The sequence below is a fragment of the Erythrolamprus reginae genome, chromosome 3 (assembly GCF_031021105.1).
Source record: "Erythrolamprus reginae isolate rEryReg1 chromosome 3, rEryReg1.hap1, whole genome shotgun sequence".
NCBI classification, from domain to species: Eukaryota; Metazoa; Chordata; class Lepidosauria; order Squamata; family Dipsadidae; genus Erythrolamprus; species Erythrolamprus reginae.
This window is the reverse complement of record NC_091952.1, coordinates 198,862,073-198,876,450: the sequence shown is the minus strand read 5'-3', so window position 1 is coordinate 198,876,450 and position 14,378 is coordinate 198,862,073.

Below are 14,378 nucleotides of genomic sequence, written 5' to 3'. Positions count from 1 at the left end.
CAGACATACCCAGCAACTCAAGAATTTGATGGAGTAAACCTTAGCTTCTGAAAGCAAGGACATCATAAACACCATAACAAGGTGTCCCATGAAGTTTGTTATTTTCAACTGTTATATATCAGATAGGACAGGTATTTCTGTACCTGTCAATGCATCTGAAAACATACACTGGTTATTAACTTTCTAGAAACAGACACAAGTAGTTAACATATTTTTGTAGGTAAAGCTGATATATGCAAAATAAGTTTTAATTGATATGTGCTGATTTATTTTTAACTTAATATATTTTAATGGAGGCTCTTTATCAGCAACATGTACATTTAATAAATGTTAAACAACAACTCTCATCACCCAGCAGTGGATCCTCCAGTACAACATAGTTTTATATTGAATGTTGAAGTAGATAGGTTGTGCCTAATACAGCAAAAATTCCAGTAAAGTAAATCTCATGATCTCAAGTTAAAAAAAAAAGCATTCAGGACCAGTGAAATAAATTATATATTATCTATTAAAGCAATGTCTGAGTAGGCACTTTTGCTTTGTAATTGTGAAATATAGCCCTGAATACTAGCAGTTCTAATTAGTTTCCCTCCCCCCTTTAGCACACAGTGCAGGGATACAGTTATTCCTTTTTCTGTGTGATATGACAGATGTGTCAGCAGCTGCTCATACAATAGATGCCTCTTATAATAAATATTGCAGCTCATAGACTTAAGACTACTGTGGTATGATACAGAAGGCAGTGAATGCTGGACATCTGTTTTGTTGACTCAGGCAAGTGTCTACTTAATAAATAAAATGATTGGCAAATCTTGGGTCTGAGTTATTCCTGATATGTTATCCTCCAGTTCTAAAGTTGCAGTATATTTTCCTGAAGTAAAAATTAGATTCCTGAAGATGAATTTGTGCCATCTCAATTCAGTCTTTTAGCTTCATCAGACATCTCTGCCTTTAACTATTTGTTCTGTAGGGAGGAAGACGAACTGGAGCCAGGCCACTAATGTTATTTCCGAAATACACAGTTAGTAATTAGATCATCTATTATGAAATGTGCCAAATGCAAATTCCAGGCTTATCTGTCTCCTTTCCCTCCTCCTATTTTTAAAAAAATATAAATGGGGAACAATCTGACATATCTCCACTATATTATACCTAGCTCTGGCTATAACAAGAATTTCTGTCCTCTTGTGTGACTGGAACTAGGAGTAGAAAGCATTCACTGATAGGATTCCTAGGCATGAAATTTACAATACTAGAGTTTAATATATATTACTTGATGCTGTCTGACAATGCGTTGGCAGTCATGGATGATGCCAAACAGATACTTGGCACTGTCAACTTTGACAAGACTAATCTAGGCATCCCACCTTTCTCTATTCTTCTCCGCTCCCTATATTTCTAAGTACATCACTTCCATTATATGAAAAAAAACCCCTCTTCGATATCATGTTCCGAGTAGACGGGAGCATATCTTATTGTGCTATCAATAGGTCATATTATTTCTAAGATTAGGAAATTCTCTGAGTTGTTCCCAAAAATACTACTACCAAGAAGCAAGCAATATCCTACTTTATATTTCAGTTAAATTTGTTCTATTTAGGAAGGGACAGAATAATATTTATTTATATTATTTCAGTTAATAATTATTGTATTTTGGAAGGATAAGAAAAAAATAGAAATTTGGAAAATGTGGGTAGTATAAATATTACAAATTTATAATATGTGGTTTACTCTTTTTTTCTTTCTTTCTTTCTTTCTTTCTTTCTTTCTGTTAACAGAGATGAATCCTTCTGAGACCTTCTATCAACTGATGCTTATGTGCTGCATGGTAATTATTCACATTTTCTTATTTTTTAAAATATTTGCTTTATCTTTCAGTGATACTTTTCCCAGCATCTAGGCAATGTATTCAGGCTAAATTGAATACCTGGCTAAATTTTAATTATGCAAGTGTATTTGTGAAAAACAGGACAACAGCATATAGCTAATTGCTTCTGATAGCAGAAGTGTTCCTTCTGTTATGTGCTCCCTTCATGGAAGTTTGCCTGTGATCCCCTAGGCTTAATGAAGGAGCCAAAATGAAAGGAATAGAATTGCAAATAGAAATATGACACAGTAGTAGCTAGTATATAATAGGACAGGCCAGTGCTGTCTTCACAAATGTGATAGCATTAGAAAAACACAGAAAATAGTGAAATAAAATGATTTGCCTTAACCCTCTTTAAACTCTAAAAAGTAGGAGACAGATATTCTGGAGGAAAATTGACTAATTTGAAAACAACATACAGTCTAAGTTCTAACTATGTATTAAGTGGTAAAGATTGTTTTATACAAAAATATTAAACTATATTAGCCAAATATCGATCATTTTTATTCCACTCCATTGTTCTAAACAATCTATCAAGGATAACAAATAATTGTATCCATTTTGCTTTTAAGTTGTACATAATCTGAGTCATATATTTTTTTATCTAGGACAAAATGTTTACCCCATTAATGGATGAACTTAACATGAATAAGAGATGCTAGAAATTATTCTTCACTTCTATAGGAACTTGTGCTTTTAAATATTTATATGCCTTAAACAATAACTGGTAGATAAATTCAAATGTATCTGGAATAAAAACTTCTCTCTCTTTAGGTTAAAGTCAGATTTCAAAGGATTTGAAATCCTTTTTTGGAAGTGATACAACTTTGTCTTTCTGCAAAAACATGTCCAATTTAATCATAGAACTAATGGAATGAATGGTTATTATGTAACATTACTTTTGTTCTTTGTTCTATATAACCCATTTCAATGCATATATACTGCAATTCAAGAAGAAAGTAAAGTATTTGAGAATTTTTCGCTCCATAAGACGCAGTTTTTTTCCTCCCAAAGTAGGATGAAAAATCAGCCACGTCTTATGGAGCGAAGATGCAGGGAGGGGGGGGGAGGCGCTGGAGCAGAGGGGGGGGGTGGCGATATACTCATCTGGAGACCGCCGCCTCTGTCGCCGCCTCTCCTCTTCCCAACCCCGAAGAGAGCCGCGCTTTTCAGCCTCCGGAAGTGCTGGGCTGGGGGACGCCTCCACCCCGCAGGTTTAGGAGGCGGAGCGGCACCGGAGGAGCGTTGGCGGTTCCGAGCCTTTGGGAAGGCTATGGGAATCGCTTCAGGAGGCGGGGAGGTCTCAGCCAGTCGCTCGCAGCCGGCCGCCGCCTGTGCAAAGTTTGGCTGCGAACTCGGCTGGCTAGCTGCTGCCTGGCCCCCTCCCTCCCCGAGGAGGGTCTCCCTTCGCACCACCAGCGGTGCTTCCCCCACCAGCCAGCCAAGCCCCGCGCCCGCCGGAGCTGGCTCTTCGCTCTCCCCCCGCCGCCCGCCGCGTTTTCAGGAGGTGGGGAGGGTCGGGCGGCCGGCCAAGGCCAGGAGGGACGCCGCTGCCCCCCTTCCCTCTCTCCGCCCACCGCTGCGCCTCCTGCTGAGCCCCCTCGGCCCCGCGCAGCGCCTGTCAGAGGAAGCTGCCCTGTCCCGGCCAGGATCCGGGGGCGAGGTCGTCGGGGTTTGAGGGGCCCTAAACCGCCCACAGCAGAAAAACAGAAAAAATAAGGGAGAAAGAAAGAGAGAGAAAGGAAGAGGAGAGATAGAAAGGGGGAGAGAGAAAGAGGGAGAGATAGAGAAGGAGAGAGAGAAAGAGAGATACAAAGAGAGTGAGTGAGAGAAGGAGAGATAAGAGAGAGAAAGAAAGAGGGACAGAGAGAAAGAAAGAGAGGGACAGAGAGAAAGAAAGAGAGGGACAGAGAGAAAGAAAGAGGGACAGAGAGAAAGAAAGAGAGGGACAGAGAGAAAGAAAGAGAGGGACAGAGAGAAAGAAAGAGAGGGACAGAGAGAAAGAAAGAGGGACAGAGAGAAAGAAAGAGAGGGACAGAGAAAGGGAGAGAGAGAAAGAGAAAGAAAGGTAGAGAGAAAGAGGGAGAGATAGAAAGAAAGAGAGAGGGGGGCTTGTTTGTATATTTTCCCAATTCCCCTAGGGCAGTGTTATTGTAATAAATATTTTAGCCTACTTTTTGGCTCAAAATATTTTTTTCTTCTATTTTCCTCCTCTAAAAACTAGGTGCGTCTTATCAGCAGGTGCGTCTTATAGAGCGAAAAATACGGTATATCAGTGCATCACACTGCACTGAAGCATGGATGATTTTATTTGACAGTATTTTCCTGACTCAAAATTATGTTTCACCTTTTTTTAATGGAATGGGCAAATTTCTGACATTTTACAATTTGACTTTTTCAAATATACAAATGGTTGCTTGTTTGGGTTTTTTTATAAATTACTTCAGGCAGTGTTGTTTCAATCACAGCCTCTGTGGTTGAAATCCAGTCTCCTGTGATTGAGATAATGATAACCATCCTCATATGAATCATAATGGCTGAGCTTACCTCTTCCATTTTATCAAGATTTTAAATCTATGATATGTTGAACAAGTGACAGCAGCTCAGTCTGAGAAACTTATTAAATTATAACTGACTGAGAAAATCTGAGTTTGCCACAAACTTTACAGTAGCCTGAGGAATATATACTGATAAATTTTCAGATTCTTTATCCATCAATCTCCATACCATGTCTGCTTTTCTCTTATAGAGAAAAATATGCACAATACCTCTTTTGCTTGTTTACAGTAGGCAGTGGTTATAAATGGTCCATAGGTGGTACACCACTTAGTACTGTGTGGCTGGCACAACTTTTGATATTTTTTTCCTGGAAGGGAAGTGCTTAGGACAGTTGAAACTAGCTCTCTAAGTGCCAATGTAGGAAGGTGATCCTCATTATAGGCATTTTCAAGCTCAAATTCTAAAGAAATAGCCCTATCATAATTTTGAAACCCCAGTTCCTATGTGGTGGTTCTAATCAAGAGACATGATTAGTAATATGGCACCAGCATTGCTGAGGGCAAGATATGTTAAGTTAAGTTAAGTTTTATTAGATTTGTATGCCGCCCCTCTCTGAAAGGCGAGGTAGCCTAGGTGTCAAGCATGCCCTATAAGCTATTCCTAAATTAAAGAAATTCTGCTGTTCCATTTTTATACAATTTATAAAGTGGACTATAGCTGTTGTGGAAACATAGTGTGAGAATGGCAAATTGTAGAAAGTAATTCAGAATTTAAAAGTTCAACACTTTTGAAGTAAGAGAATTCCAAAATTTGAGCAGAGATAATCTTTATTAAGGCAAAACTCAGGTAGGATACACTTCTAATAAATAAAATGATTAGAAATAGGAAATAATATATATATATGTATATATAGAATAATCATTTTATATTACAGATTAATAACTGACCTTATGGAGGATAAATACTCCTAGTATATAAATTCCTTGTCATCCAGGGGAAAATATTGTGGTTTATTTTCAACAGTTATAGCCATAAATATGTAAAGAACATATTTCTTGAACTTTTGCTATATTGAAAGCAACATTCTATAAATAAGGAGATTTTGGGAATCACTCATATATATCAAAAGCATACTGTACCTGTATGACAAGAAAAGACATATGATGCACCTGTAGAAATATAGTTGGACCATGGCTTTCTTTAGCTTTGGCAATCCATAAGTTATTCATCTGAGATAAAGGGGAAACAAGACAGACTTATGTTTAATTTCTTTTCTGAGAGAGGCCAAGTTATCCATGGTGTAACTTTTCCAATACAGTTTACTCAATCTTCTTAGTTATGGTAAGGTCCTGGGTGTATGGCCAAGTTCTTATTTTCTGCAGATATCCCAAATCTATCTTGTCCTATATGACATTGATTAGAGGTAATCCTGAGATTACCTCTGTCTCAATACAATTCTGCTATCACTGACTTGTTTTAAAGTTCTCAGACAGCATTAAATGGTAAACGCCTATGCATGTCTTTGTAAGGCCAATTAATAAAAGTGAAACAAAACCCAAAATAATGGCAAAGTAAATTAGATTTAGGATGATTTATTTTTTTTAAAAAAAAGTCAATCTCAAGAGACATATTGACTGAAATCTCTTCCTGTCTCTGATCTTAAACATTTCTCTCTGTTCCCTAATCATGTATTTCAAAAGAACATACTTAGTTCTGTTTTTATTTCCATGAGTAAGATAACCAGTTTGAAAGTGTCTTAAAAAGTCCACAATTTTTGAAACAAAATAAATTATACATATTTTACTTCTCCAAACCTGAATGTTATAGATATTAAGTTCCTCAGCAGAAAACTGAGCCATAATTTCAAAAGCTCACATCCTAACATTAAATTAAAACTAATATTTAGTTTGTCTTCAACTGTCAAATCCAGAGAAGTAATTCTAATAAAACTCTATGACAATTTATGAAGGTCTTTCTATTTACAAACTAAATATTTAACTGAGACAAAACCAGAATATGATATTATTTTTCAATGTTTGTAGGTGAAATTAAGTATAATTGACTCTTCTGGCCAAATAATATTCTATGAATGACTTATTAATATGGATATTATTCTACTTAGGAACCTTTGAGTTACAAATTTTCATTGAATCTAAAAAAAACCCCAACCTGCCTGCAATTCCAACCTACAGGGTTATATGCAAAGAGTATTTATTGAGGCTAATCCCTTCCTATCTTCTTCAGACTACCTCTTGCATCTTTTTTAATGCTTATTATAAACTAAATAGACTTATAAGCTTTCTATTTGTAACCCTTTTGTAGGTAGAGCACTGCCTGTAAGTGGTAACTTGATTGTAGCCAAATCAAGGCATTCCTTCATAATGGTTAAATAAATAAGACATGTTTTAATGATGTATTCTTGGTGACTAACCACATTAGTTCCTGCAGTTTTCTTGGCAAGGATTTTCAGGAATGGTTTGTTGTTGACTCCTTCCTAGATTGAAAGAGAGTGTCTGGCCTAAGTTCACCCAGTTGGCATAGTGTCAAGGCAGGACTAGAACTCCCAATCTCTTGATTTCTGGCTTGGGATTTTAATCACTGCATTGAACTGGCGTTCAGGCCAAATTCTACTGTGTTTCAAACCATACTCAGACCTAGTTTTATTTCTTACAGGGTTGAGTCAATATAATTTAAAATAAATTTTATATTAAGTTCTATGTTCACACATTACACTAAGTCAAGGCAGTACAGTAGTACATCTAGATACGAGCTGTTCCACATGCGAGTATTCCAAGTTACGAGCCGCGACGGGAGCGAAATTTCTGTTCGACACCCGAGCTCAAATTCGGGATACGAGCCGAGTTTCCGCTAGGTGGCGCAAGAACCTCCTTGCTTCTGGTTATCTTGGTGCGAAAAACAAAGTCTAAAGGCATTCGTTCGAGATGTGAGTTGATCGACTTACGAACTCGGGTCTGGAACGAATTAAACTCGTATGTCGAGGTACCACTGTAGTTTGTAAATACAAATAGTCCTTGACTTACAAGAGTTTGTTTAATGACTGTTTAAAGTTACAATGGAACTAAAAAAAATGTCTTATGGCCATTACAGCATCCCCATGGTCACAGGATTTATATTTGGAGGCTTGACAACTGGTTCATATTTATGACGATTGCAAAATGGCAGGAGCTAGAATATTATGCTTAAAAAATTGGACAAACTACACTATTAGTAATAAAACAATGTATAATCTTATTTTTATTTTTATATATCATCTTAGACCTTAGATATATCATATTCAGACCAATAGCATCATTAATTTTATAATCGTTCTTGAATATTTAGGGGAAGTCATATTACATGTACAAAATTTACCAGTAAGTTGAGTATAAGCAAATATATTCATATTAAGTCTCTCATGCAATGGAATGGAATTACTAATGCATTAACGTCTATTGGGGCCAGTTTAAATTAACACTACTATCACATTTGTTCCCACGCAAAATATAGGTTTACAAAGATATTCAATGTCTGTAACTATTTCTGGTTTTTTTTAAAAAGAATTATGTCAGTTGAAAGCAATATGATCATAATACATCTACTTTCATAATATAGAAACATGAAATTCTTCAGATGCAAGAACATCTTTTATTTATAGATTCGGTATCAATAGAAACATTATTATTAGAACACTTTTCACATATCTTCCAACTGTGGAAGAGTGAATTCATGGAGCAAAATCCAATTCTACATGCTAACTAGGACCTATGCTATACAGGATACAAAGATATACAGTAATACCTCGTCTTACGAACCTAATTGGTTCCCGGGGAGGTTAGTAAGACGAAAGGTTCGTAAGATGAAACATTGTTTCCCATAGGAAACAGTGTAAAATCAATTAATCCGTGCAACAAAAAAACCGTGAAAAAAAGCCGCTGCCCAGCTGTCACCTTTTGAAACAACCGGGGGGCTTCTCAGCATCGTCCTGAACCCAAACGCCAAACCCGAACTTCTGGGTTTGGCGTTTGGGAGGCCGCCGAGAAGCTCCCTGGCTGTTTCAAAAGGTGACAGCCGGGCAGCGGGGATTCTCGGTGGGCTCCCGAATGCCGAACCCAGAAGTTCGGCAAAAGTTCGGGTTCGGGAGGTCGCTGAGAAGCTCTGCCGCCCAGCTGTCACCTTTTGAAACAGCTGGGGGGCTTCTCAGCGTCCTCCTGAACCTGAACGCCAAACCCAAACTTCTGGGTTCGGCGTTCGGGAGGCCGCCGAGAAGCCCCCCGGCTGTTTTAAAAGGTGACAGCCAGGCGGTGGGGCTTCTCGGCGGCCTCCCGAATGCTGAACCTGGAAGTTCGGCAAAATTTCAGGTTCGGGAGGTCGCTGAGAAGCCCCGTTGCCCAGCTGTCGCTTTTTGAAACAGCCAGGGGGCTTCTCAGCGTCCTCCTGAACCCGAACGCCAAACCTGCTTTTTTGTTTTTATTTAATGTGTTCTACATTCTACATTTGGATTGTGCTTTATCATGTGTTCTCATAATTTCTTTTTGTTTAGAAATCCAATGTACAATACGATGGGATGTTTTCCCCCCTCCCTATGGTTTAGATCCTGTAGAAGCCAAATATTTTGCGGTGTGGAAAAACACGGAAACAGTTGCCCGGAATGTTAATGGTTACAAGTGTGCAGCAGAATAATGGCAATGAAATACATTATTAAGAACGAAATGAAGAGTGGAACCCACATTAACAATGTGTTATTTCGCTTTTGCTGCTGTTTGCAAATTCCCCTTCCACTGTTATTTTATTCTTGCAGTGTTTGCTGAATATGCAGCACCTTCATCTGTTTTTTCTAGAGTCACAGACCGCTGTACAGAAATGACTGATCTGTTTAGTTTCCCCTGAGCTTCCAGCATTCATTGGTTAATGTTTATTTATTGCTTTAGCAAACCAGATCACAGTGATAATGTCAGCTCTCCAGACTGAACAGATCAAGCACTGCATATAAGAAACAGAACTTTATTAGATAAATTAATTAATATAACAACTCTTTCAGATTAAGCCTAAAGAGAATTATAAATACACAGTGTGACTAAGAACTACATGAATGTAAGCAGCAAAAAAAAAACCTTAGAAAAATAACATTAATTGTTTCCATAACACTGTAACTAACTCCTGGAAGATTTGAAATTTCATTCTTTCTATGTAATTGGGTATAGAATGTTAATGGAATCACAAGAAATAAAAATATGGAAAATGAAGAGAAAGACCTGATAAATTATTAGCCTTTCAACTAAAATACAAAGAACAAAGTATAATGATCAAGGAAGTTCTGATTTTAAAAAATCATTAAAAAAATACTATGTGTTTTATCCTGCTGACAACAACAGCTGAATAAGATATTAATTCTTATTTTTGATTATATTTTTCTAATAATGTTCCTTATATAAAGTCATACTTTCCAGAAATAAAAATACTATCATATTAAATCTATGAACACAAGAAAACTTCCCAGTGCTGATGGATATCTAATAGAATAGTACAAGATACACATTATTATTTTTTGTCTTTATTAACATTGAATGTTTATATTATTTTTCAAGCTTTACAAACCAGTGAAGACTGGTCAAATGTCAGCTCATTCTTTGTTTAATGTTGATGCCAAATTTTTGACATGAATTACTTCTAATTCACCATTTTGTTGTATATGCTTTTATCAAAAGCAAGAAGCCTTTGAAAAGTGTTCGGAAACTTCAGATCGTGCAGAATGCAGCTGCGAGAGCAATCATGGGCTTTCCAAAATATGCCCATGTCACACCAACACTCCGCAGTCTGCATTGGTTGCCAATCAATTTGCGGGCACAATTCAAAGTGTTGGTTATGACCTATAAAGCCCTTCATGGCATCGGACCAGAATATCTCCAAGACCTCTTTCTGCTGCACGAATCCCAGCGACCAATTAGGTCTCACAGAGTCAGCCTTCTCCGGGTCCCGTCAACTAAACAATGTCAGTTGGCGGGCCCCAGGGGAAGAGCCTTCTCTGTGGCGGCCCCGACTCTCTGGAACCAGCTCCCCCCAGAGATTAGGACTGCCCCTACCCTCCTTGCCTTTCGTAAACTTCTCAAAACCCACCTTTGTCGTCAGGCATGGGGGAATTGAGATATTTCCCCCGGGCCTATATAATTTATGTATGGTATGTTTGTAGGTATGTCTGCTTGTAAATGGTTTTTTTAAAACTATTTTAAATTTTAAATTGTATATTATTAGATTTGTTATGAATTGTTTTATTGTGTTGTGAGCCGCCCCGAGTCCACGGAGAGGGGCGGCATACAAATCAAATCAAATCAAATCTATTTGCTACATTCAAAGCAAATCTCCACCCCCACACTACATACTAGAAAGAAATGTCAGTTTGCTAATATTCCATTTACAACAACACAGAGATTGGAACTCCAGCCTGAAGATGGTGAATGTGATTTCACCGAAACGTCGCATAGACATGCAAAACATTACACAGGGCAAAACCCGAACTCAGAACAATCTACATATATATATATATATATATATATATATATATATATATATATATATATATGTTTTTTCTTATGTCGGATCACCCTGGTATATTTTTAAGGAACGTCACAGCTCCTTTTTTTTTGCCTATAGGCCCAACCTAGGGCCACTGCAAGGCAGTAATATATTTATAGCCGACAAACTATATTTTGTATGTGTTAAATGTTATAGCTGGAATTTTAAAATTAAGGGAGACCAGGATAGATCTATCCTGGTCTCCCTTAATTTTAAAATTCCAGCTATAACATTTAACATATATATATATATATATATATATATATATATATATATATATATATATATATATATATATATATGTGTGTGTGTGTGTGTGTATGTATGTGTATATATATATATATATATATATATATATATATATATATATATATTAAGTTATTAACCAATGTATGGAGATAAATTAGCAACAGATTTCTGCATCATTCATGGTGCAGAAAAAGCTATTGATATGGCATAGTGGAAGGTTTTGGAGCCCATTTTTTAAAATATGGATTTCATTTCCTTTTTATTAATTGAATTAAATGTGGTTTTGCATCTTTCATGTCAGATTATAACAAATGAAATTACCTCTTGATCTATCAAGATGTTCTATTGAATGCATCAAGGACTGGTGCATTTTAACTATTCTTAAATTAAGATTGATAAGAACCATTGAAGACTGATAAGAACCCTTGGGCTCTCTTATCAGGTAACTAGAACACCTTTTTAGCATAATAACAGATGGAATAATTATTACGTGCTGATAATTTACTTTAAAATATCATTATAAAATGGGTTGATGTAGCACAATCATTTTGAAAATTATCAGACTATTCAGTTCATTGATATTTCATGTTTAGCTGCCCTGAGTTCCATGGGATTGGGCGGCATAGAAGTCGAATCAAATAAATAAATAAATAAATCTCTTTTCTATATGTTCTAAAAGGCAGCTATGAAAATGTGTAACAAATGAGATTTTATTTAGAATTGGACATCTTACATCTCAGAATCATTAAACAAGAATAATTTTCATTTTGTAAATCTACCAGTTTATTTGCTTTATGTTATTATAAATGGTTAAAATCCCACTGAGATTATGGGAAAAGACATATTATAAAGTAAATAATATTTGTATTTTCAGATATTCTTACGTTAACATCTTGAAGAAACTTTAACTATGTTGCCAAATTGTTAATAAAGTACAGTGGTACCTCTACTTAAGAAATTAATTCGTTCCGTGACCAGGTTCTTAAGTAAAAAAGTTTGTAAGTAGAAGCAATTTTTCCCATAGGAATCAATGTAAAAGCAAATAATGCGTGCAAACCCACTAGGAAAGAAATAAAAGCTCGGAATTTGGGTGGGAGGAGGAGGAGGAGGAAGAGGAGGAGGACAGTCGCTGCTGAAAGAAGGAGGTGAGGTGAGAAGAATCCAAAAAAATCCAAAACTTTAAGACTTAAAAAAAAAAGAGGGACTCTGAGGCGGCGAGGAAGAGCACAAATTACCCATACACCCGGCGCGAGGCTGCCTCCCATACACTACACCAGAGAGAGAAACCCAGGGAGAATGGCAGGAAACTGGCCAGGCCTTCATGCCACTCTCAAATTTCCTGGGAAATTTTTCTGGGCTCAGGTTCTTAAGTAAAAAATGGTTCTTAAGAAGAGGCAAAAAAATCTTGAACACCCGGTTCTTCTCTAGAAAAGTTCTTAAGTATAGGCATTCTTAAGTAGAGGTACCACTGTATTAGAAAAAAAATGATTTTTTAAATTACAATTACTATACAATGGTTGAAGTTTTAATTTACCTAGTTTTCAGCTTCATAACTAAGCATATTTTAAATTTTTAATTTCTTCAAGGAATGTAAATGAGCAAGTCAAAAACCCACTATGGATCCAATTAGTAAGTTCTAATGTGATGCCCCCCTTCCCCCAATATCATGGCCAAGCCTTTATTATCGTTGGTCACACAGTCAGCGAGATGTCTATATTGGTTTTGACATTTTTATCCACTTACTGAGTCCATTTCAAGGACATGAGAAGAGAATATTCTGTTGTTTTATGGTGTTAAAAGGTCTCATCACAAGATGTTATCTGTTTCCAGTAAAGCCGGATTTTGCAATTGAATGCTGATCATTTTCATACCCATAACGTTCAAGTGGTACTCCAGATGTTTTGGGAATGCACCCAAGAAACCTTTTACTGTTGGTATTATATTTGCTTTCTTTTGCCAAAGTCGTTCTATTTCTCTTTATATATTTTGTGACCCTCACACCATTTCTTTCTTTTCCATTCTGCCATCTCTAGGTACTACCATATTTGCTACTCAGATTTTTTTTTGTATTTCTTATTGACATTGTGAAGTCTGAGCAAGTGCCTTTTTGTTTGAATTCTAAATTCTCAGAGCATTTAAGTTTCTTCTTTTCCTATTATTTGCAGCAAAATGATATTTTTGCAGGTATTCCAATGCACTTTGTCAGGCTGTCTTTTGTGGTCAGACTGTATTGCAGCAGCTGACAAAGTAGTCTGTTGTTATTATTGTATTCACAAAAGAGGTAAATCATACCTGTCAGCTCTTCAGCCAATATTAGTTTCCATGCACATCAACAATTTCACAGAATCTAAGATATCACGATATATTGGTATAGTACATGTATGGACTCAAGCAACATGGTCTTTGGTAACTGACAAAAGGAAATTTTTGTCAATAACTATATTGTTATTATTCCTACCCTAGTTGTGAGTTGGGCTGGGCTGAAAAAAATGTGACTGGCCTAGAACTCACAGGGTCCCAGTTTCTTGGCTAGCATCTTAAACACTAGAACAAATTATCTTGCAAAGGATCTCTGTGTTGGGTAGGAATCAAATCTGGGTCAACTGCTTGGAATTTTAATTTCTTTTTCCAGCATAAAAGGCTCTAAAACATATTTAAATGGAGTCACAAATTTGGCCTATACTATTCATATGATACTTGTTATATTTTTCAATTATTCTAGTTTGAAATTATCAGACATTTTTCTTTCTAATTAATGGATAAGTTGGTGTATTGATATTTTAGAGTAATTTCCTAATCAAGTTTTAAACCATTTGAGTTGCCGTGTCACACTACAAAAATGGCAAAAATAGCACAGCATTTAATTATAACACCTTTTCATTTTACAATTTGGACCAAATGTACAGTATATCCAAATCGGGTTTTTTACTACCGTTTCTGTGGATGTGGCTTGGTGAGTGTGGTGTGGCTTGGTGGGCATGGCAGGGAAAAGATACTGCAATAATCTTCATACCCACTCCACTCCAGGAGAAAGATACTGCAAAACTCCCATTCCTGGAGGAAGGATATTGCAAAATCTCAATTGCTACCCAACTCTGGGGACAGAGGTGGTATTTGCCGATTCTCCAAACTAATAAAAATTTCTGCTACTGGTTCTCTGAACTACTCAAAAATTTCGGCTACCAGAACCTGT